Source organism: Manis javanica, chromosome X (genome assembly GCF_040802235.1).
Source record: "Manis javanica isolate MJ-LG chromosome X, MJ_LKY, whole genome shotgun sequence".
Classification (NCBI taxonomy): domain Eukaryota; kingdom Metazoa; phylum Chordata; class Mammalia; order Pholidota; family Manidae; genus Manis; species Manis javanica.
This window is the reverse complement of record NC_133174.1, coordinates 27276691-27301719: the sequence shown is the minus strand read 5'-3', so window position 1 is coordinate 27301719 and position 25029 is coordinate 27276691.

The following is a 25029-nucleotide window of genomic DNA, read 5'->3' as shown; positions in this document are numbered from 1 at the left end:
ATATCTTTATTACTTCCTGGTAAAAGGAAACAAACTAAATCAAATTACTTTTTCCATAAGAGCTCTTGAGATCTATGAAAGAATGCAATTGGCTTCCCCTCAAATCTTTACTTTCAGCTAGAAAAATCAAAGAATACTGTTTCCAGTCCTTACATAGTTGTTCTGGGTTGCTTTTCTTGGGCTACACCTAAGATGAATTCACAAAAGTAGTTTTTGATCAGTACAGTGGAACTACCCCTTTTGTGAACCAGACCCTATTTCTTCTAATGCAGCCCAAGGTGGCAGCAGATGGGCTGTGGCAGAGTTGCCATATGTTTCATGGCTCATATTCTGAGAGTCATCACTGCAACTCATGTAATCCTAAACGTAGTGAAGGTCACAGTTCCCATGTGCCTTTAGAGCTCCCTATTTTCACCCCAAATCATTGCCAGTCATGGCAATGGACTGCCTGGTCTATGTCTTGGGTCTGAAGAACAACTTTGCATTCTCTCATATTACACAGTACTCATTTCATATCTTATAACTTCTAAAATTATCTATTTCCCCTTATACACAGGACCTTGCCTAGGTTCCATTTTTTTATGAGCCAATGCCTTTGTCTAAATATGTAATCTTTTCAGTCCCTCATAGATGTCTTTAAAAGGCTCTTTGGACAAATGCCCTTGGGAAAAAATAGACATATTCATTCTTTAAAACAACAATCTCTTTAATTCTACCCAAAGTAAAAACATATGTGGAAAAATCACTGGTTTTATTTCATTGTAAATGACAAAAATATCCAATTGGCTGGAAGGGCAATAAACCACCTTAAAACAACAGATTTTAATTGTATTAACTATAAATCTCATAGGTTGAAAATGATGTCTGAAAACTTTTCAGAGTCCTTAAAAAGTTATTTATTACAAATTCCTAAAAATACTGGTACAAGGTAGGCTTTGTTTTACCTCCTAACTACTTTCCAGCCCTCTGCTATAAAGCAGGATGGTGGTTGTCTTAGCTCTGTTAAAAGAGTTCAAAGTATAGAACTTATATGATTCAAATAATATTATAAAATAGTATGAGTAAGTCTTTTGGGTAATAATATTTCCAAATCTTTATGTAATTATGCTCAGAATAAAATAAGAGATTCATTTTCCTACAATGTCAATTAAATGTGCAATTAAGAGTTACTCCTACACATCTTCCTCCCATGGCTGTTGGTAAACATTCTCCATGGTCAACATCTTGTACATTGTACAGAATCATTCATGCAAACTGTATTCTGAATGGCTTTAAAATATTAAAAGTTCCATTTTACAATTTCCTATGCTCAGCGATCAGTGTGGTAAATCTCCTTCATCTTGATAAAAGTCATAAAGTTTCTTTTTACTCTTTAAAGTGCCTGATTTTGTGGGCTGTGGCAGGAGGGAAGAAGGAAGGAGAGAAAGCAAGTCATGAAGAGCAAAGAGTCAGCCCTTAGAAAATAAAACATTCCATTCTAACCTTAATCAGGCAAAATGCAGAACTATAAGGAGGAATTGAAAGTGACAAACAGGTAACATATATCTCAAAAACCATCAATTCAAAGAATTGGATAAAGGATTTAAATAACCCAACATCAGCTTTAAGCTAATACATCTATTATATATGCACCCAGATGAGGGAACAAAAATTATTTTCAAGCACTTGCAGAAATTTACACAAACATGAATAAAAACAGAAACAGTTTCAAGTTTCCCCAAAACTACCATACAAACATCACAAACAAAATATGGTAAAATAAAAAAATAAAAATAAATAAAAGGTAAAATAGTACTAGAAAAATCAATGACCAAAAGGTAACATACACAGCACACTAATCGAGATGTTTAAAAAAAAAATAAATGCACAATTTTGAATAATTTATAAATAAAAGTGGAACTCAAAACAATAATTACAGATATTTGTAAAAAAATAATAAACCACATTACATATTAAACCTGAGTGTTTCAGCTAAAGCAATAATAAAAGGAAGATATGGAGTCACAACAGCATTTACTAGAACACTAAAAGGCCTGAAAATAAATGAATTAAAATTTCACTGCAAAAAGGTAGAAAAAGAACAAGAAAATAAAACACTCTAAATTGAAGAAAATAATTATTAACCAAATAATGAAACAAAACAAAACCAAAGTATAGATTCAATCCACAGATAGATAAGTTTTTTTACTAGAATAATAAAAAAAGACAATACTTTGTCTAGTGTGATTTTATTTTTAAACACAAGGTAGGTGTGAATAAACCATACCAGTAATGAAAAATGGGTAACTAGTTATTAAGTAATCTATTACTTAACATTAAATACCACATGATCCAGCTATCCCTTTTCTGGATATGTTCTGAAAGAAATGAAATCAGTATCTTGAAGAGATTTCTGCACTCCCATGTTCATTGTAACACTATTCACAATAGCCCAGATAAAGAAGGAACCTAAATGTCAATGGATAAAAAAAAATGTGGAGATATATATATATATAAAATATCATCAGTCATTAAAAAAAATTCCTGCCATTCGTGACAAATCTAGATAAACCTAAACCTGGCAGATCTTATGTTAAATGAAATAAGCCAGACATAGAAAGACAAATACTGTATGTACTCACTGATATGTAGATTCTTAAAAAAAAAGTTCAACTCACAGAGACAAACAGTAAAATGGTGGTTGCCAGGGGACAGATGGTGGGAAAAGTAGGAAGATATTGGTCAAAGAGTCCAGCTTTCAGTTATAAAATGAATAAGTTCTTGGGATCTAATGTACAGCCTTGTGACTGTTAATACCATATTGTAAACTTCAAATTGGCTAAAAGACCAGATCTTAAGCATTGTGACCATGCACATAAACAAAAAAAGTGACTATATAAGGTGAAGGATGTGCTAATTAAATGACTGTGATAATCGTTCAACAATATATACATAAATGATCACATTGTGTACTTTAAGCATACACAATTTTATTTTATTTGTCAATTATACCTCAATAAAGCTGAAAAAAGAGTAAATAAAGGTAAAAATAACACAATGCAGTGAGCAATATTCTAGGAATACATATGAACATCTAGATAACATGAAAAAAATTCTAGGAAAATATAAATCAGCAAAGTGGCCCATCAAGAAGAACATCAAGTCAAGGAAAGAGTAAATTTCTTCAACCACAAAGATATGAGACCTACTGAACTTTTTTAAAGCTAATTTCAATTGTATAAAAACTGTTCCAATATATAGAAGAGAAAATATATCATTTCTTATTTTCTGAGTTTAGCAATGACTGTGGCCCCCAAGACAGAAAAGTACAAGAAAGTAAAAATGCATATTAATCACATTTATAAACATAGAAGCAAAAATTCTAAATAGAATATCAGCAAATCACAATCAACAGTTCATTATAATAGTGACATCCTGGTGAACAGTTTAATTTCAAAACTGTAAGGATAGCACAATTAAAGAAAATCTACCAACAAAGTTAATTTGGTAAAATTATCTAAATGAGAAAAGATATATGGTCAAGTGAATATGTGTCAATATATCATTGAATGATACCCAGCTGTCATCATGATTTTTTCAAATCTTGGCAAACAATTTCCATAAATGTTCCTACCAGATAGAAAAATATATCAGTATAAGATGAAAAGTCTAGAATAATTTACATTAAGCTCAGAATTTTTTTTAATGTCATCTTTTCTCGTCACTGCTAATCAACATTACTCTAAAGGTTCTAGCCACTGTAGTAAGATGAGGGAAAAAATAATAATATTAAGGCAAAAACGGATGGTAAAACTTGGAAAATACAAAATAAAATATTATTTATAGAGGATATGATTACCTATATAGCCAATCCAAGAAAATCAAGTGACAATTAAAACGAGAGACAACAGTGCCTAAAACAAGATAAATCCAATAAAAAAAAGAAAAAGATTATAACTACCCTGTCTAGCAAGAATGAGATGGATAAAAGAAATTCATGATATCAGCACTTAGTATCAACTGCACGTGAGACTGAACACGGGACTATGAAATTAGGAACGGAGACATTTGGGTGGAGTTACATGAAGTTGAAAACTACGAACTTTGAGGTTTCCTCAAGTCATCTTCACCAACCAAAGTGTCCCGTCCTCTGTCCAATCAAGGGAAACCTGCTACTCCTCTTTAAGAAAAACATCTTTAAGACGGCCTCCAGGGGTGACTTCCGGTCTCTGTGACTTTGGTTCCGGTTCACGCCCGAGCCCGGGAAGACGGGAGTTCCGGCAGAGGCTGTTTCCTGCCGGTTCTAGCCCGTGACGGGAGCGCCGAGAGAGGCTATTTCTCCGCGGGTTCTTCCACACGGAGTGGAGGACTTTGTCGAGCTTGAGACCTGCCTTTGTGTCTTGTGGGAGCCTTGATGTCCTTCTGCAGCTTCATGTAAGGGAGACTTGCGGTTTCTGACTGGGCTGCAGAGGTCTCGTGCCTGGTGTTTTCCGGCCTCTCTCCAGGCGGCGTCTCACAAGGCCTTGTTAACTGCGGCGCGATAATGGCAGAGGCAGGAGCTCAGAATGACGCCAACCAGCACGTAGTGACTTTTGAAGATGTGCGCGTATACTTCTCCCCAGAGGAATGGGAGCTACTTGATGTTGCTCAGAAACGCCTGTACTATGCTGTGATGCGGGAGAACTTTAAACTGGTGGCCTCACAGGGACGTGCAGTTTCCAGATACCACCTAAATCCCAGGCCTGAGCCACCGAGAGTCCCCCAAGCTCCTGGCATGGTAGACATAGCTCCAACCGTGGAAGAGATAATCCCGGAGAGCCCTGGCCCTGGTGGTTGTCATAAAGTGGAGGATAAAGATGCATCTTCTGAGCAAGGTGTTTCTGGGAGAGTGTCACAGGTGAGAACTCTCAAGGCAGGTTCTTCCATCCAAAAGAGCCACCCATGTGACCCACTCTCGAAGGACATCTTCCATCGGACTGGGCAGCAGGCAACATGCCCTGAGCAGCAACCAAACCCACGTAAGTCATGCAGGAGAACCTTCTGGGTCACTGAAAATCTTGCCCAGAGCCGGAGGCAGCAGAATGGAGAGACATTATCTCGAACGGAAAAGGGCCAGGCCTCCTCCGGGAAGAGCGGCCCAAGCCACATGTCAAAGAAGGCCTGCACTCGCCAGGAGGATGCGGAGGACTTGGCCAGCTCTGGACTTGGCCCGCACCGCGCCGCTCACAATGGGAAGAAGCCACGCAGGAGCACTGAGTGTGATGAGGCCTTTCACACTGCACAAGGGGATTACAAGTGCAGTCAATGTGGGGAAGCTTTCAGCGACAAGGACAAACGTGTTCAGCACCAGAAAGTACACACAGAAGGAAAGTCATGTAAGTGCAATGAATGTGGGGAATTATTTAGCCACAGCTCCGACTTTTTGTTACATGAGAAAACCCATGGCAAACCAACACCTTCTGAGTCCAGTAACCACGGGGAATGTTTTAGTTTTGACTCCAGCCCCAGAATACAGCAGGACTCTCACATGGGATTAAGGCCTAATGTGTGTGCTGAATATGGGAAATCTTTTAGCACAAAATACAGCCTTGTTCAGCACCAGACAAGTCATACCAGAGCCAAACCTTATGAGTGCAGTGAAGGTGGGAAAGCTTTTGGCCGCAGGAGTACACTGACTCAGCACCAGGAAATTCACAGTGGAGAAAGGCCTTTCGTGTGCAGCACCTGTGGGGGGGCTTTTCTCCATAAAAGTGCTCTTACTCAGCACAAGAAAACCCACACTGGAGAAAAGACTTATCGGTGTGATGCATGCGGGAAAACCTTTAAGCGCAGTTCCTCCGTGAAAGAACACAAGAGAATTCACAGTGGAGTAAGGCCTTATGAGTGTAGTGAATGTGGGAAAACCTTTATCTGCAGTTCCTCCATGAAGGTACATAAGAGAATTCACAGTGGAGTAAGGCCTTATGAGTGTAGTGAATGTGGGAAAACCTTTATCTGCAGTTCCTCCATGAAAGCACATAAGAGAATTCACAGTGGAATAAAGCCTTATGAGTGTAGTGAATGCGGGAAAACCTTTAGCCGCAGTTCCTCCATTAAAGTACATAAGAGAATTCACAGTGGAGTAAAGCCTTATGAGTGTAGTGAATGCGGGAAAACCTTTAACTGCAGTTCCTCCATGAAGGTACATAAGAGAACTCACAGTGGAGTAAAGCCTTATGAGTGTAGTGAATGCGGGAAAACCTTTAGCTGCAGTTCCTCCATGAAGGTACATAAGAGAACTCACAGTGGAGTAAGGCCTTATGAGTGTAGTGAATGTGGGAAAACGTTTAGCCGCAGTTTCTCCATGAAAATACATAAGAGAATTCACAGTGGAATAAGGCCTTATGAGTGTACTGAATGTGGGAACACCTATATTGCTAAGAGCAGCCTTACTAAACACAAGAAAGTTCACAGCACAGCAAGGCCTATGGGTAATGTGAATGAGGGAAACTCTTTGGTGGCAACTCCAGCTTCAGTGGACACCAGAGACTTAACACTGGTTTCCTAAACCTTACGTGTTTAGGAAATGTGGGAGAGCGTACAGAAGATGCTCCCATCTTCCTTGACATGTGAAAGTTCACACAGAAGTTCTACAGACCTGTTCATCTCCTGGGTCTGAGGTCAGTGTGAGCAAGTAAGCTAAATGTTTTTTGTATTCCCCTTCCCCCCTGGGCTGTTGACCTCATGGCCATCACTGCCCAGGCAGGAGCCCCAGGGCAGAGAAGAGATATATTGCAGTCTTGATTGGGTCTTGGGACCCAGCCAGTGTTTGGGTAGACGTGGTAATAATTGTTCTACAGTTTTTGCTGCCACTGAAGCAGCAAATGGATGACCCTACCAAGATAGGGGAAGTTGGAGATGGTTGAGTCAATGTAGGGTTGGTTGATTCCAAGAGAAAAGGGAGAACCAGATTTTTGTTTGGAACCAATTTATTTCTTAACAGCTTTAGTGGTGTATAATTGTAATACCAGAACCTGCACATATTTAAATTGTACAATTTGATCAGTTTTGTCATGTGTATGCACCTGTATGTAGTACCAGCAGCACAATTAAGATAATGAACATTATCATTGTCTTACGTTATCCATTGCATTTTGAGGTTCCTTACATCCCTTAATAATCTCTTCACATCCCTTACTAAACTCTTCCTCTTGTCCCTTCCTGATCGCTCATCCCCATACATCCACTGATTTGTTTTATTTCACAGTACTTTAATTTGCACCTGCTAGAATTTTCTGTAAATGTAATACAGGATGAGCCTATTTTTTTCCTACCTTCTTTCAGTAAGCATAATTGTTTTGCGATTGCTGTTGTTGAGCATATCACTAGTTATTCCTTTTGTATTGCTAAATAATATGTCACTGTGTATGGATGTAATACAATTGTTTACCCATCAGTTGTGAATGGGCATCTAAGTTGTTACAAAACTCTGGCTATTAAAAATAAAGCTTGTTTGAAGGCAAAAAAGGGTCTTTAATGAATTCACAGAGGTAGTTGCAAGGCAACTCCTCAAGAACAAACACCACTACTCCTATTGCTGCCACTCCTAGGCTCCAACATGGTCTGTACAAGATTTTTTCGAGATCTGAGGAGGACATAGCACTCATATCCCATGTAATTGCAAAGTTCTGGCTAATTTGTATAAGCAAGAAATAAAAAGGTATTGTGGGAAGCAAGAAATAAAAAGGTATTGTGGGAATGGATGTCAAGTTTGCAGGACCAAGGACTCTTTGTGGAGCAGAGGGAAAGGACTCTGCAACGCGATAGAAATGGTGATGCCCCCGGAGCCCTAACAGTGTGAAGCCTCTCTTGGCCTGACAAAAGAAGGCAATAGAGAGAGCAGTTTTACTGGAATTGGCAAGATCTAGAACAGGAGTCGTAGCATAGGTAGGGGAGCACGGCCACTGTTAAATTGCCATCTGGCAGGGAAGGAGCATCAGGAAGGCGGAATAGACCCCTGACCTCTCTCTGCTCCTGACCTTAGACCCCCTGCCCATACCTGCCATTGGCAAAATGCAATGGTAAGCCAGAGCTCAAGGGGGCTCCAGTGCTCCAGTCCACAGAGGTCATCCTCCCAGGGTGTAGAGCACAGCAGAGACACAAAAGATCTAGAAAAGCAAATAGAGATTGATCAGTTCACCCAACTTCTGAACTGAAAATTGAGGGTACTTGCCAAAACATAAATCAAGAAATAGCTGTAAAAGTATGTGTCTAGGAAAAAACACACCGTTTTCCTTTACTCACACACATTTCTGACAGCAGATGTGTAGGTTTCTTCTCACACTGACCAACTCTCCAACACCAGCTGAATGTCCTGCAATTCAATTCAGTTCTGATGCTAAGGGGAGTTCACGCAGATCTCCGCAGGTTAAGGAGCCACAAGACTGCCTCCCCACCCCTCAGCGCACCTTTCAGATACCAGTTGGAAGGAGTAGGTCACCCGGTTACTCACAACTTCTGTCTGGCTTGGCTACAGATCAGAGGTTCCTACGACCCATACTCAGGTTTGATAATTTGCCAGAATGGCTCACAGAATCCAGGAAAACAGTTTACTTACTCATGCCGATTCGTTACAAAGGATATTTTCAAGGTTACAAATCAACAACCACATGAAGAGAAATATAGGGCAAGGTCTACAAAGTCCTGTGAAGAGAAATATAGGGCAAGGTCTATGAGGTCCTGAGCATAGGGTCTTCTGTCCCTGTGGAGCTGGAATGTCCCCCCTCCAGCATGAAGATGTACGGAAGCTCCCTGAGCCCCATACTCTTTGGATTTTTAAGGCAGCTTCATCATGTAGGTGTGATAGATGATTAACTCAATCTCCAGCCTCTCTCCTTCCCAGAGGATGGCACTTAGGGCTGCAAGTTCCAAGCTTCTAATCATGGCTTGGTCTTTCTGGTTACCAGCCCCCAGCTTGAAGCTATTTAGGAGCCCACCAAGAATTCCCTTATTAAAACAAAACAATACTACCATCCTTGTGAACCCAAGGGATTTGGGAGCTCTGTGCTAAAGACCAAGTATTAAAAGATGCTCCTAGTGCCCTTAGCATTTAGGACATTGCAAGAGTTTTCAAGGGCACACCAATGTGTATAACTTATATCATTTCACAATATATTATATAAGAAATATAGCTAGAAGAGTTGAAACAAAAGAGCAGGAGAAGAGGTTTTCTTTTAATCTGCTATAATGAACTATTTGAATATTTAAGCTGTGTGTGTGTGTTCGTGCACGCGCATGTGTACATATTGTTTTGTGTGCTGGTCTCAGCTGTTGATAACCAATAGGCTGTTGTGAACAGGCCTTGTGGTTCTTATGGTTGCAAGAAGCCTTACACCAACAACCATCAGGAAACTTCGGGGGGGAAATGTTTATTACTTACAGGTCCTAGAAATTACATGGCACACCAGGGGCCACACAGCAAGATGGTGAGGAGAGAGAGAGAGCATGGGGTTTTGCTTTTATTGGGATTGAGAGTGAGGGCCTGGTGTTTTGCAGTTGTACTCTTGATTGGTGAACTTAAAGCATAAGAATGGGAATTTAACACCCGGGAAGAGAAAAAAACACAAGTGGCCCAAATTTTTTTCCATGAAAAACAAACCCAGCCCCATTAAGGATGCTACTCAAGGATAAACATATAATGTTTATTACTCTGTTGATAGATAGCTATGACAATATATAAGCATTGTTTTGAGTTGATAACAGTATTCTATCAGTTCCAGAATATATGCATTGTATCATGTCGTTTCTTGATTTAATGCACACATAAATAAAAAACGGATCAAAGCAAAACTCATTTTCCATATGGAAATTAAAGGGAATGAAGAAATAGAGGTAAATAAACATGCTTTGCTCAGCCCTGCAGTAAAGGATTGCACTATGTTGAAAACATTTCTATTAGATTTTAATCCTGTTGATTGGCGAGCCATTTTTACTATTGTTTTCCTTGGAGATGCACTGGGTACTCACATATACAATCCAGTTCATTTCTTATATGCAAACACACTTAAAATTGACTAAAAACAAACAGCCTTCTAAGTTCATGACATTTGGAAAACAGCATGGGGAGAAGAAATTAAGAGTATGCATTTGGCAGTAAAATAAAATGACAAAAGTGGATTCCCTCATCTATTCTTCAGCCTGAGGGAGATTTAAATTAAGAAGGTGGTAAAGAAGGTAAAATGAGGCAACCATAAACACAGCAACCTATTTTAATAGCATTTCATTCTTAAATATGCCACTGATTCATATATCTATCTATTCCTTCAGTATTTTTCCATAACTTGTAAATTTTGGAAGCTTGCCTTTGAGACAAGTTACTGACAATGAGCTCAATGTCTTTCAATTTAGGAAAATTAAGTCTACTCAAAGTGGCCTGTGCTTAAATCTTCACACTTTGAAAGGTAGCAAGTGATAATAAAAAAATGAAATCTCACCTCTATGGTAATGGAGTCAGAAGCCTCCAGAGCAACAGTGCTAATAATAAGAATTTGAAAGCAATTTTAACCCACAAAGTCAAGCAATAACCTGTAGGATTAATTTTACTTCACTGAGGGTGTATTAATGTGTCATTTCTTTGGGTTTCAGAAAAAAACAGGTTTATTTCGCCATAAAAACAAAACAGTGAAGCCAACTCTAATTTTAAATTACTAAATTGTTTCATGCCTACCTATCTTATAAAATGTTATTTAGAATTAGATACTTGGGGACCACTTTAATGTGTCAGGTTAATTTTATGTAACTCCTAACAGTATAGCTAGTACTGGCCAAATGCATTAATTTCATCTCTTTTTATACAAAAATGCTCCTTATGATGATAGGGCATGCGTGTAAATTCTACTTTCTAAGTTGACATTAAAACATTATTTAGTCTTCTTAAAAATGGGGGGAGGAACTGAACAGATACTTCTCCAAAGAAGAAATTCGAATAGCCAACAGGCACATGAAAAGATGCTCCACATCACTAATCATCAGGGAAATGCAAATTAGAACCACAATGAGCTACCATCCCACACCAGTTAGGATGGCCAACATCCAAAAGACAAGAAACAAATGCTGGTGAGGATTCGGGGGAAAGGAGAACCCTCTACACTGTTGGTGGGAATGTAAATCGCTTCAACCGTTGTGAAAAGCAATATGGAGGTTAAAGAAATCCATCATTTGCAACAACATGGATGGATCTAGAGAGTATTATGCTCAGTGAAATAAGCCAGGTGGAGAAAGACAAATACCAAAGGATTTCACTCATTTGTGAAGTATAACAACAAAGCAAAACTGAAGGAACAAATCAGCAGCAGACTCCAAGAAGGGGCTACCAGTTACCACAGGGAAGGGAGTAGGGAGGTAGGGAGAAGGGGATTAAGGGGCACAATAATTCATAATCACAACATAGGCAGGTCATGGGGAAGACAGCACAACCCAAAGAAGACAAGTAATGACCCTATAGCATCTTACCATGCTGATGGACAGTGACTGCAATGGAGGGGGTAGGGACTTGATAACTTGGGTGAATGTTGAAACTTCAGTGTTCTTTATGTGAAACCATTATAAGATTGTATATCAATGATACTTAAATAAAAAAATAAAATAAACATTTAGTCTTCTTATAACAGAAGTCAATCGTATTGCTATTTAAGGAAAATAAGAAATAGTTTCTACATTCATGAATTCTAACTACAAAAGAGAAAATACAAAATGTGGTAGTGTATGAGTTTATATCTTTAGAGAATAGATGTATTCTGCCATGTTCTCATGGAAGCACTAGTTTCTCAATAAGTTACATTATAGAATGGGGGGAGTGTGGCTAAGTTCAAAATTGAATGTTTTTAATGAGACAATCAAGACAGCAGTCAGACATCTGGCCTGCTGGAGGTCATGGTGTTGAGAATACCTATGTTTACCCCCATCTCTCCTTCTCCATCACTCTCTGCTTCATTCTCAACCTTCCTATGTTCTAACAGTTTCTACAAATTGGGCTTAACCATGTCCTTTCTGTATTTATCTTGTAAATTTTGAAATTTTATAGACTTATCACATACTTTCCATAGTTGCTGCTGCCATGTAGTATGTGATGTTCTAATCTGTGGTGAACAGGCTTCATTTATTAAATAATTTATTAACATCATGCCTCTTGAAAATTAATTGACTGAGTATACCAAATAAATTTCATAAGCTTGAAATTCTGGGCTAAAAGGGACAAGGGTGAAATGAATTACTCAACCTACTCTATATGGGGACTACAGCTGTTGTTCTTAAATAGTTAACAGCTTTAATGACAGTTGCAAGCTTGTCATCTTAAAATGAGAGAGGAAACATTAAGGATAGATGTCTAGCTCTTATCCATATGATAAAACATAGTCCGGGGGCCTTCAGACATAACTGGAAGAGTGGGGATTGCCTATACAACAATAATGCCTTTAGGACCATTTTGCACCTGAAACTTTATATTAAGTATAATTGTATTATCAAATCAACTCATTTTATATACAAATACAAAAAGACATTGTTCTACTTGTATTTTTTCCATAGTGAGCTAAATGGAAAAAAATGATCGCCTGTACTCTGTATAGTAGAGTCTTTCTTTACCAAAGCACACGAGATAATTGATATTCTGAAAGAACAGAGGTACATCTTGAATGATGTCATTTAACATGGGTGTCTGTGCACTAACCACTGGACAGAAGAAACTACTAAAATCTACTAACCTTTTGATTGTATTGCAGAATAAAAAAGGAGGACCTACGTCACCATTTGATGTACTCTTTTCTAATGCCATTGAAGTGTAATAAAATAGCTATTGTTGGGCTATTTTCTGCTTGTAATAGAATCTTTGATTTATAAAGGAGCTGAATCATGCATTAGCCTTATTTCTCAGTATACACACAGGAGTCATTTCAACCAGCACTGAAGGGCTACAACCATGATAGAATAAGGCAGCTGTTTAACATCACACAGTATAACCTTGCATATGAAAGAGCAGTAAGAATTTCACTTTATTGATTTAATTTCAGAACATTTGCATATTATAACAGCAATCATGCTAAGACATTTTCATTTTAAGGGACACCACTGGTGCGAGTTTAATGAGATTCTATTCTCAATAGAATTTAAGGGTAAGAATTTCAGAGTAAGAATTTCAGAGTAAGAATGTTCTTTAGAGAATCTATTCCCCTCCCCATCAATTTATGTATTAAAAACCAAGGCCTGAAAGAGGTTAAATGATTGGACCAAGATCACATGGCTAATAAATAGCTCTGACTAGAGCCCAATTTTGAGTCCTTTGATCTTTTTACATAGCATAATTATTGAAGAGAAAAATATTATGTAATTCAGATCCTCCTGTGTTCCACACAAACTCTGATGATCAGGAACCAGTTATTCTTAGCAGTTATGTGACATGAAATAGAATGAATGGGAATCAACAGCATTTGTCTCATGGAAAATTCCTATAGATTTTCTGGTTTGAATGCTTAACTGTATCAGGAAATTCAATATAGTGAAAGTGGGTTTAGGGAAGGACATAGGGAACATTTGTCCTGAGTAGGATTTCTTTAAGTTATTTTCTCAATTTTCTGGGTCCTTACTTTTCTAGTATTTTCATCTCACACAGTCGTAATTAGGTTCATCAACTTCCTAAAATTTTCTAAAAACATAGCCCAATGTTATTCTTAAATGACTAATATTTGAGTCACAGAGGTAATTTATTTTGGATTGGTATTAATAGTGTTGTAGTGGATACACCCTAAGGTGGCCCTCAATGAATCACGCTTTTATATAATCCCCTCCCCTTCAGGTCAGCGGGAACTTGTGACTTGCTCCTAGCCAATAGAATATAACAAAAGTGACAGGACAGCCTGTCATGTTACACTGCATAAGACTCCCTTTTAAAACACTGGAGCAAGAGAGAGTTTCTGGCTATCCTTGAAGAAACAAGCTGCTATGTTTTGAGAGGGCCATTTAGCAAGGATCTGCGGGTGCCTTTGGAAACAGAGAGTAACCTACAGCCAGCAGCCTGCAAGAAAGCAAAAACCTCAGTCCTACCATCACAAGGGACCACCAGGAACCGACTTCTGCCAGCAGCCACCTGAGTTTGGAAGAGGATACCAAGCTGCAGATGTAGGCCAGCTGACACCATGATTGCATCTTTCTGAGACTGTAAGCACAGAACCCACTTAAGCTGCGCCGAGACTCCTGACCCACGAAAACTATTATATAAAAGTGTATGTTGTTTTAAGCCATTACGCTTATGATGATAGATTATGCCACAACAGATAATAACTAATATAAGTGCCATTAGGGAACAAAGAAGGAAACAAACTCAGAAAGAGTGAACACAAATGCCTTAAGTTAACACAGTATGATGATTTATAAGTTTTATTTTGTATTTTCTTGTTCCCTCTTCCAACCATTGATTTATTTCAAACTCTTCTTTGTTTTGGGGGGTTCCAAATTAATGTACATATTAATCTAATATGCATGCCTTCAGGTTCTCCCAATGTGTGTTTTCACTTTAAAACTCTAGCAATGAGATAGTTATGGTGAAGAGAATTTTGGCTGAGGCTCTGTAATTAAATAGAATAATTCAGCAAATGGAACGTTGAGTGTCGTAACATGTATGTGATGACATGATATGGATTTCTCTGTTTTTAGCTTTACTTAGTAATTTATATTTGATAGCCATTTGTTGTAGCTACCTTCCATACATATTACTAAATTTAAAATGGAGGTGATGTCTCTCTGGTGCAGAATAGTTTTAAAGGACATAGTCAAAATTGCTGGTAACTTGGCAGAACATGGGAAATACGCTGTGTAACACACTAGAGAGGAAATGTAAAGGATACAGAACTAGCTAGAGATTATTTTAGCACTTTAAGATAGCCACATCCATTAAGGTGAGTGAGTCATGTTAAGTTTTAGGAGATTTCCTCAAATCTAAAATGCTTTCAAATTTTGGATGTCATACAGTTTTATTTTATCTCATGGATCTTGACTGTTTAAAACGGGGACTAGCAAACTCTGACCTGTGGGCCAAATCCAGCTGTGGGTAAAATTGTAATATTTCCAGAATATCTCACCTGGCTTTAGTATATCTGCATATCAAAAGGCATTCAGAAGTGGAAAGAACTATGGCTTTAGTGCATTTGCATCTTTCCTCAGGGGTGGAGAAGTTCATCTCCATATCAATGGGTAATTACCTGGGCAACAGAGGGCTTGTCTGTACCTGAGAGGTGAGGGGGACGGCGGATGCTTGCTGCTTGAGCCGGAGAGAGAGATGGGCTGGACAGCAGTTTTGTAAGACCCTTTTACCCCAAAGAGCGTTTTGTGGTCAATTTCTTTGGTCACACTGAATCCTTAGCGAACTTGCCCGGGCTGACACCAGCTTACCACTTTTACATTTTTAGATGGTTGAGCAAAATGAAAAGAAGAATAGTATCTCCTGGCATGAAAATTATGATATTCAAATGTCAGTGCCAATAAATTAAGTGCTATTGGAACCCAGCCACACACATACATTTACATATTGTCTATGGCTGCTTTTGAGCTGTACCAATAGAGATGACTGAGATGAAGTCTGGACATAGCCAGAAAAATTTTAAATATATACTACCTGACCCTTTTTAGAAAAAGTTTGCTGTCCTTTCTCTAAAATGTTGTTTTGAAAATCATCCCTAAAAAAGAGAATGTATGCACATTATATTTAGAATGTGTAATGTATGTGTTTATATGTATGTGTGTATCTATGACACAACTCTTCCTTTAATATATCTATTTGATATATTATTTACTTAGTTCCAATTACACATCACGTTCCAAAGATCCGGGATGCAGTTCTTTTGTGTAGCTTCACTCTGTGTGTTCTAGGATACAAGCTTCAAGTTTGAGTTTCATTATTTTTTGCTTTATCCCCTTTTTTATGAATGTCCCCTGCCTCATCCTGAGTTAACAAAGCCTCCAAGACTTTCCTGCAACCCACAAGCCAGCGACCCGCATTGCTGTGTTCAGGGGTGTTTCACACCATCTGGATGACTTTTCAAAAGGCCCTGCAGGGGTGAGGAGTTGTAAATCATTGGTTGGCATTTCCAAAGGGTTAACAAAAAGAATAGAAATTCTATTAGCATTGCCTGAGAACAGACCAGCCCCCATCTTTCCTGTCTAGAGGTTCTGATAGCCTGCTGTCTCTACAAAACAGAAACAAGCCCAAAAGATAAAGATGCCAGTGGTAAAGGTTAGAAAACTGTGATGAAATTACTCTTAAGAAACGTGTGGGCACTATGGCTGCTTTTGACACAGGAAAGGGAAGAATGGAAACTTACAGAGGGGAGCTGAATTAATGCATTGTTTACCGCTGTGGACATTAGCCTGCTCTGCTTGTGACAAAATGATTATGAAACACACTTAACGTTTTTCTGGTATTTGTCTTCTCAGACTTCTCTGATGAAAGGGTATCTCGCCGCAACCCTCCTTACCCAGAATGACTCAGGAGACACGGGCCCACGCAAGAGACTTTATTATCTGAAGGAGAGAGTGGCTGCCCCAGAGGGGGCTTGGGGGAGAAAAGGAGGGAGAGAGAGAGAGAGAGAGAGAGCAGCAGAGAGAGCAGGAGAACAGAGAGAGACGAAGAGAGAGAGGGCAGCAGCGTGGTGCCTTTTATTGTGGTGGATCCGCTCGGCCTGTTGCTTTGCGGGAGGGTCGGGACGTTTAGAGATAAGGCGGGGTAAGCCCAGGCAAGCCCAGGCAAAATTCTCACCGGCTTATGTGCTTGGGACCATGGGGTAAATGGAGGATAAATTACTATATTCTTACATCTGATATATAGAATTCATTTATAATTTGGTCTGTGAAACATTAAGACATAACAAAACATTTTAAGATGCATGTTTTTGCGCATAAGTATTTTTTTATTCCTCCCTCCATTGTACAACCTTAATTTTACTAATATCTGTGATAAGAGAAGATAATCCAGAAAGCAATTCTTATATAGGTGGAATTTATGTAATCCTGGAATACTCCACAGAAACTCCATACAAGGACTCTACTGTAACCTCTCTGACCCAATAAAAGGATAGTCCTTGAAGGGTCCCCACCAGTAAGATGGCAAACTTCCGGCTTCTCTTCGGGGTCCTCAGTTCCCGCCGGTGCCACCTGAAGCCCAATCACCTCTCGCCCCCCTCCCAATCCCAGCACCTAGCCAACAGCCACCAGCCCCGTAGAAGTGACACCTCAATCAATTCATGCCCCTTCCTATATAACCCCGCACCTTTCCCTAATAAAGCGGAACTCTCCGGTGAATTGCTGCTATGTGTCGCTCCTTTCCTTTCATTGGTGCCGAAACCCGGGAGACGGGACACCCCCACTGGGCCCCGTCTTCCCCTGACACCAGCAGCAGCTTGCCCTCGTCCTCTTTTTCCGGCGCTGGCTCATCACACTCACCACTCCTCTCTGGCCTTTAGGTAAGTTTTCCCCCAGGAGTGGGCCACTCTTCCCCGAGCTATCGCAGTGCCATTGACCGTGATCGTCCGGCAAGGCCCTGACGCTCGGGGATGAGGAGGGAACGCTCCCCGCCTCAGGCCTTCACGGCTGCGGCGGACCCTCAGGCCCCCCTCCAACAGCCATAAATCCCCGCCTCAGGCCTTCACGGCTGCGGCGGACCCTCAGGCCCCTCCTCCAAAAGCCATAAATCCCCGCCTCAAGCCTTTACGGCTGCGGCAGACGCTCAGGCCCCTCCTCCGACAGTCAAACGCATTCACCATCCCTTCCATCAGTGCTGAAAGTTTTTAAGCAAAATTTCCCCGGGGTGGGCCACTCTTCCCCAAGCTATCGCAGTGCCATTGACTGTGATCGTCCGGCAAGGCCCTGACGCTCGGGGATGAGGAGGGAACTCTCCCCACCTCAGGCCTTCACGGCTGCGGCGGACCCTCAGGCCCCTCCCCAAACAGCCATAAATCCCCGCCTCAAGCCTTTACGGCTGCGGCGGACGCTCAGGCCCCTCCTCCAACAGTCATAAATCCCCGCCTCAGGCCTTCACGGCTGCGGCTGACTCTCAGGCACCCCCCTCCAACAGCCATAAACGAGGTGACTCCTTTGGGGATGAGAACGCTCCCTTTTCCCCCCCTCCTCCTTCTGTTCCGTCCGCCGAAAACGCCTAGCGCTAGGTACCTCGAGACTCCGGCACTCTGCCTTCTTAGGGAAGTCTGGGTGACGACCCACACTTCCCAAGAAATTCCGACTCGTATACGAGTTTCCGCAGACCACCAAGGATCATCGGGGACGCCCTTTGTCTCCTTGTGGTCTGCTTCCAGTCCGAGGATCTCCGTTCGTCTTCCCCTGTTTGTCTCCTTCTTTGTCCTTTAGCCATGGGAGCCTCCTCATCCCTCCCTGAAAGTTCACCTCTTGAATGCCTGCTTAAGCATCTGGCTACCCTCTCCCTGATGCCTGATATAAAACCAAAACTTCTCCGTAAATATTGCTCCCAAGATTGGCCGACATACCCCCCTAGACAATAACAAGCAATGGCCCGCAGGGGGAACTCTTGATCCTAACATCACTCGCGATCTTTTCAACTACTGCCAGCGCCTGAAAAAATGGAAGGAGATTCCCTATATTGAAGCTTTCCACCTCCTCCTCTCCCCGCCCCCTCCCAAGTTCTCCTAGCCTGCAAGCCGCCGCCCCGCAGAAGCCTCCTGTTCACTCCCTTCCCCTTCTTCTCCTACAACAGCCCTTCTCCCTTCCTCCCCAACCATCTCCTCCCCCATCTCACCTCCTCCACCTTCATTCCCTGCAGATTAAGCCTGAGCCTTTCAGCCCCCCTTTAACTAGGGCCCAGGGGCCTCCTCCGTCTTTGCCCTGTTTCTCCCGTTAGGGACCACCTTTGTCTTCTCACATGTTTGTAGAGAGAATGGGAAAGCACCTCCCCCCATGTCTGAACGCAGCATGGGAAGGCACAAGCTAGAGTACAACCGGTGCAGTCCTTAGAAGTTATCTGTCCACAAAAACATATCTTGCCAAGACTCCTCACTCTGAAAATAGGGAGACCTTGAAGATGTGTAGAAACACCGCCCCTGCTTCTAAATATGCCCTTCCCCCACTTGCAGATGTGGCAGGAATGGAGAACAAAGAACATTCTGTTTACGTATTCCATAAGCAATTAACTAGAGCCCTGCTGCAGCTCAGTTAGTAGAGCATGGGACTCTTAATTCAGAGTCATGAGTTCAAGCCCAACTAGAGCGGCAGAAGTAAGCAGCTGGGCTGCTAGCTGGCAACATGTGGGTCCGATTCTATCTTTCTTTATTTTCTTTGCCCCCCTTCTGCACTTCAGGACCTGCTCGACTAGGCACGGCTAGACCGCGTCACTCCCCCACAGACTGAGCCAGAACCCTTCAGTCCCCCTCAGACTCAGTCCCAAGAGCCTCCCAAAATTATCGCCCCCCTCCGAGAGGTAGCAGGATCCGAAGGCAGCGTGCGCATTCACGTCCCTTTCTCCTTAAGAGATTTAGCCCAACTAGAGAAACGCCTAAGTTCCTTTTCCACTGATCCCATGACATACATTAGGGAGTTTCAATAGACCCTCCAGTCTTACAGCCTCACACATCATGACATTTTCATGCTCCTGGCCAATACTCTCCTCCCTGAAGAGCGTAGACGAGTTTAAGACTTCGCCCAAATGCAGGCTACTGAAACCCACAGGACTGACCCCACCTATCCCCCTGGCCCCACTGCTGTCCCCGAACAAGACCCACACTGAAATTATAACACCACCATGAGTCTCCGCTCTCGAGATATTTTTGCCTCCTGCTTAATAGCAGGTCTGAAAAAGGGCAGCTTGTAAAGTAGTCAATTTTCAAAAGCTCCAAGACATAATTCAAAAGAGAGATGAAATCCCCTCTGAGTTCTTAGACAGACTCACTCAAGCCCTATTACAGTATACCAGCCTGGACCCAGAAACACCTGAAGGAAGACATGTCCTTATGACATACTTCCTAGCTCAAGGCTACCCCGACATTAAAGCTAAACTCAAAAAGTTAGAACAGGGCCCCGCTACCCCACAGACTGAGATCCTAACAGTGGCCTTTAAAGTCTTCCATAAGCAGGAGGAGGAGAAAGAATGCCGTAAACAAAAGGCTGATCAGGCCAATTTCCAGATGTTGGCCCAGCTGATAAAACCACAACCTGGGCGCCCCTCTACAAACAAGCCCCCCCAAGAGCTTGTTTCAAGTGCAGAAAAGAGGGACATTGGTCAAGGGCGTGCCCCTCCCCCAGATCTCCTACCACCCCATGCCCCAGATGCCACAAAAAGGGCCACTGGGGGTCTGATTGCCCAACCACCCGAAGGGGAGGCTGGACGAACAACCCCCATCCTAAGCCCGCCGTAGTGGGGCTGGCAGAAGAAGATTGACGGGGCCCGGGAGCTTCTCGCCCAACCATTTCCATCACCAAACAGGAGCCCAGGGTTACTCTAACAGTAGACGGTCACCCCATCTCCTTCCTCCTAGATACAGGAGCCACCTTCTCAGTCTTGTGAGAATACCGGGGCCCTACCACGCCAGCCATTACTCCTATAGTCAGAGTAGGAGGTAAACAGATTTTCCCATTAAACCCCCCACCCACCCTTTTATGCACAATCCAAGACAATCCCATACCTTTCTCCCACTCCTTCCTGGTTATGCCCCAGTGTCCCATCCCTTTACTAGGACGAGACATCCTTTCCCTCCTCCACGTTTCCATAACTATATCCACTCCCACAGCCCCCAGTACTCCCTTTCTGATGGCCCTCATAGCCGACGACCCCCCTCTACCCAATGAAAGCTCCGGTTCTGCCCTCATACACCCTGTAAATCCCAAAGTTTGGGACATTACAAGCTCCTCCGTGGCCCTATGTCCCCCTGCCTCTATCAAATTATGTGACCCCTCTCAGTATATCTGTCAGGCCCAATACCCCCTGACCACTTCAGCCCTCATAGGCCTCCAACCCATCATTCAAGCAGACCCACTCACTCCCCATTTAATACCCCCATATTAGCTGTTAAAAAAACCAATGGATCTTGCCACCTTGTCCAAGACCTTTGCCTCATCAACATAGCCATTGTCCCTATCCATCCCTTAGTTACAAATCCATACAGCCTCAGCATCCCACTTCTCAGTCCTAGATCTCAAAGACCCATTTTTCTATCCCTCTAGACCCCTGCTCCCAAGATTTTTTCATCTTCACCTGGACGGACCCATACACAAGACATTCTAAACAACTCACTTGGTCAGTTTTGCCACAAAGCTTCCGAGATAGTCCCCATATTTTTAGACAGGTCCTAGCTCAGGACCTCAAACAGTTTCATCATGATCACTCCAAGTCCACCTTATAATACATAGACAATCTTCTACTCTGCAGTCTCTCGTGGGAACAGTCTCAACTTGACACTGCCTCCCTACTTAACCTTCTAGCTTCCAGAAGTTACCGAGTATCCCCCGTCAAAGCTCAAATCTCTTCCCCTTTTGTCACTTACCTCAGATTCCTTCTATCTCAACAAAGAAAGTCCATTACCTTAGACAGAAAATGGCTCCTCTCTGACCTGCCCATTCCCAAAACCAAGACAAAAATCCTTTCCTTTCTAGGCCCTTTCTAGGCCTGGCTAGATATTTTAGAGCATAGATCCCTAACTTCTCCCTGCACCCTGTTGGCAAGACCCCTATACGACCTCAGCAAGAGCCCCCCTAAAAAACCTTTATCCTCCTCACCCCGACACTCCTTCATTAAGCTCTGTCAAGCCCTTGTGGAAGCCCCAGCTCTCCATCTTCCTGATTTGTCGAAGCCCTTCTCATTATACATTCATGAGAGGTACAGTCAAGCTCTAGGAGTCCTAGGCCAATATTATGGCCCATCCTTTGCCCCAGTAGCTTATCTCTCCAAGCAATTAGACCCCACAGTTCGGGGATGAGCCCCCTGCCTACGAGCATTAGCCGCTAGACAGCTCTTGCAGAAAGAAGCTCATAAACTGACATTCAGGGCGCCCCTTACCATTCTGTCCCCACATCACCTAAAAGATCTCTTAACCTACAAAAGTTTACAGACTCTCCCTCCCTCCAGACTCCTGACCTTACTGTCCTCTTTCCTCCAAAATCCCATTCACCCCCTTTGCCATCCATACCCGAATCATGACTTTTTCCTCCTTTACTGCTCTCTCACTTTTTTTCCTCATTCCTATTGTCTTCCCCACCACCCCAGCCTCCTTTGTATGGCGATTCAAAGTCAGAGAGACTTACACACAGCACCAAACAAAAGTTACTGCCCTCATTGCCACACCAGACTGCCCTCTGAAAAGCTGCTCTGAGCCTTTATACCTCCACTTTCCTCCCTCCACCGAAGTGTTCACTAGCAGCTGCCCTTATTCTCCCTACCTCTGCTTCCTCTATGACCAAAAACAAGCCTATTGCAGGCGATAGCCAGACACCTACAGGAGATGTCCCTACTGGTCTTGCACCATTCACTACATGGGTAACTTCCAGTACTCACAGTATTACTCCTCCAACCGTTTCATGAAATATCCCAACAGCTCATTCTCCTTATCAATCCCAGATCCCTGGGACTCTCGATGGGCTGCCAGAGTCACAGCCTCAGTTTACTACGGGGGGTCCTCGACCCCGCACAGTACCCTTCATATCTCTCAAAAGTATGTTCCCTCTCATTCCCAGATCTCTCAAGTTGCATCAGATAGCAGACATTCCGAAAAAGTCATTATCCAAACTCTTGACGGCGCCTCTTCATCTTCTTATCCCCGCCCCTCTTCCCATTTCTCCTACTCTTCATTACAGCTCATTCAGGACACCACCATCTTTCTCAACCACACCCTTAACACAGACAATTGTTTCTTGTGCGCATCACTACAGCGCCCACTGCTGGCCGCCATGCCCCTTAATATTTCCAACTACTCCTTCCATGCAGAAAGACAACCCCTCTGCCCCCTGGCAGACATACCCCTATGGGAACCAGAATACGCAGACAATCTCACCATCCACCACTGTGTAAGCCCAACTCCACCCCCTTCCAGCGCACTTCACTGCCTCTCTATCTGCACCCCTACCTCCGGCTCTAAGACTTTTACGCAACCGGGACACTTCTTTTAGTGTAATAGCAGTCTTTTCAACTCAGTGCCTCTCAACTCCGATACACCCTGCATTCTCGTCACCCTAATCCCACAGTTTACACTTTACAGCATGGCAGAATTCCTTGAGCTCCAACCTCCCTTGCCCTCGTGCACAAAAAGAGCTGCCTTCCTTCCCATCATGGTCAGTAGCTCTTTGATCACCTCAGCCATTGGGGCAGGGTTTCCGGGAGAAGCCTTGGGTCACTCTCTATAGGCAGTTAGAGATCTCAACGCCAAACTTGAGGGAGCCCTGACATCCACTGCCGATTCTCTAGCCTCTCTCCAAAGACAGGTCACTTCGCTAGCTAAAGTCACCCTTCAAAACCGGCGGGCCCTAGATCTGCTTACAGCCGAGAAGAGCGGCACCTGCGTCTTCCTCTGGGAAGATTGCTGCTATTACATCAACGAATCTGGCATTGTAGAAACTGACATCACCAAACTCACCGACCTTGCCTCCAGTCTCCACTCTGCTTCCAATTCCAACCCATTCTCGTCAATACTAACAAACCCCCTCCTCACCTGGCTCTGGCCCATTGCAGGCCCCATAATAATCATTCTTCTTGCCTGTCTCTTCTTACCCTGTATAATAAAGTTCATCAAATCCCAAGTCGGAAAAATCTCTAATCAAGCTTTCAACCAGCTTTTACTCAGGAAATACCAGCTTCTGGCCACAGAAGATCCCTCACCCTCACGTGACCTCCTCACCACACGCTGAGATGGACCCCTCTCTCCACTGGAAACTGTTCCTGGAAACAATAGCCACAGACGCCTGGCTCCTGACACCCATATCCTCTTGGCCAACCTATGGTTACAGGGAGCCTTCATTGATTTCCAAACCTGAAGAAGTCCACATCTACTCGTCCTTACTGCGGGGAGTCCTATCAACCCTTTCCTCCCAATCCTCAAGCCCTCACTCCCTTCTCCGCCCCTGTTCAGCAGGAAGCAGCCAGAGAGAAAGCAACGTCCACAAACCCATAGAGGAGAAAGGGGGGAATGAAGGGTCCCCACCAGTAAGATGGCAAACTTCCGGCTTCTCTTCGGGGTCCTCAGTTCCCGCCGGTGCCACCTGAAGCCCAATCACCTCTCGCCCCCCTCCCAATCCCAGCACCTAGCCAACAGCCACCAGCCCCGTAGAAGTGACACCTCAATCAATTCATGCCCCTTCCTATATAACCCCGCACCTTTCCCTAATAAAGCGGAACTCTCCGGTGAATTGCTGCTATGTGTCGCTCCTTTCCTTTCAGTCATCATCGGTATTATCAGCACTTGCTGGGAAACAAATGACTGGGGTCCTTTAGGGAATGATGTCACAGTGGCACTGGACCAGAGATCCAGAACTGCTTCCATCCTACCTAGCCCGACAAGATCTTCCCTGTCACCTTCCCAAGGTAGGCATAGGAAATAGAGATCCTTTATTGTTCATTGAGGCTTGGACGTCAGACTGGAAGTGGAGCACTACAAGTTAATCTAGACCACCCAGCCGGCTCCATGATCCTTTGGTCCAGAGGAGAGATATACACAGAGCCCAGAATCAAAGCAGGGTGAGCAGCCTTCTGGCGCCACAACTCCACAACCAAAAGTGTTGATTTTCTATTTCAACTAGACAGAAAGGCTGCACCCAATTTTCATGTTAAATCCTGGCCCTTGAACCCCACTTCTATGAAGAAAAGACACATGAATGGGAGAAAAGAGAGAGAGCGTCTCAGATGAGGCTAAACCATAGGGTGGAGAGGGAGAGCTTTGGGAAACGAGGGAAAGATCAAGTTCATTTGAGCTGGCCCTTTACACACCCAGAACACTAAATGCAGTCAGGGACTGACCCACCAGAGGAAGGTCATAACACTGTATTAAAGAAGGAATAGTAAAGAAAGAAACCTTGAGT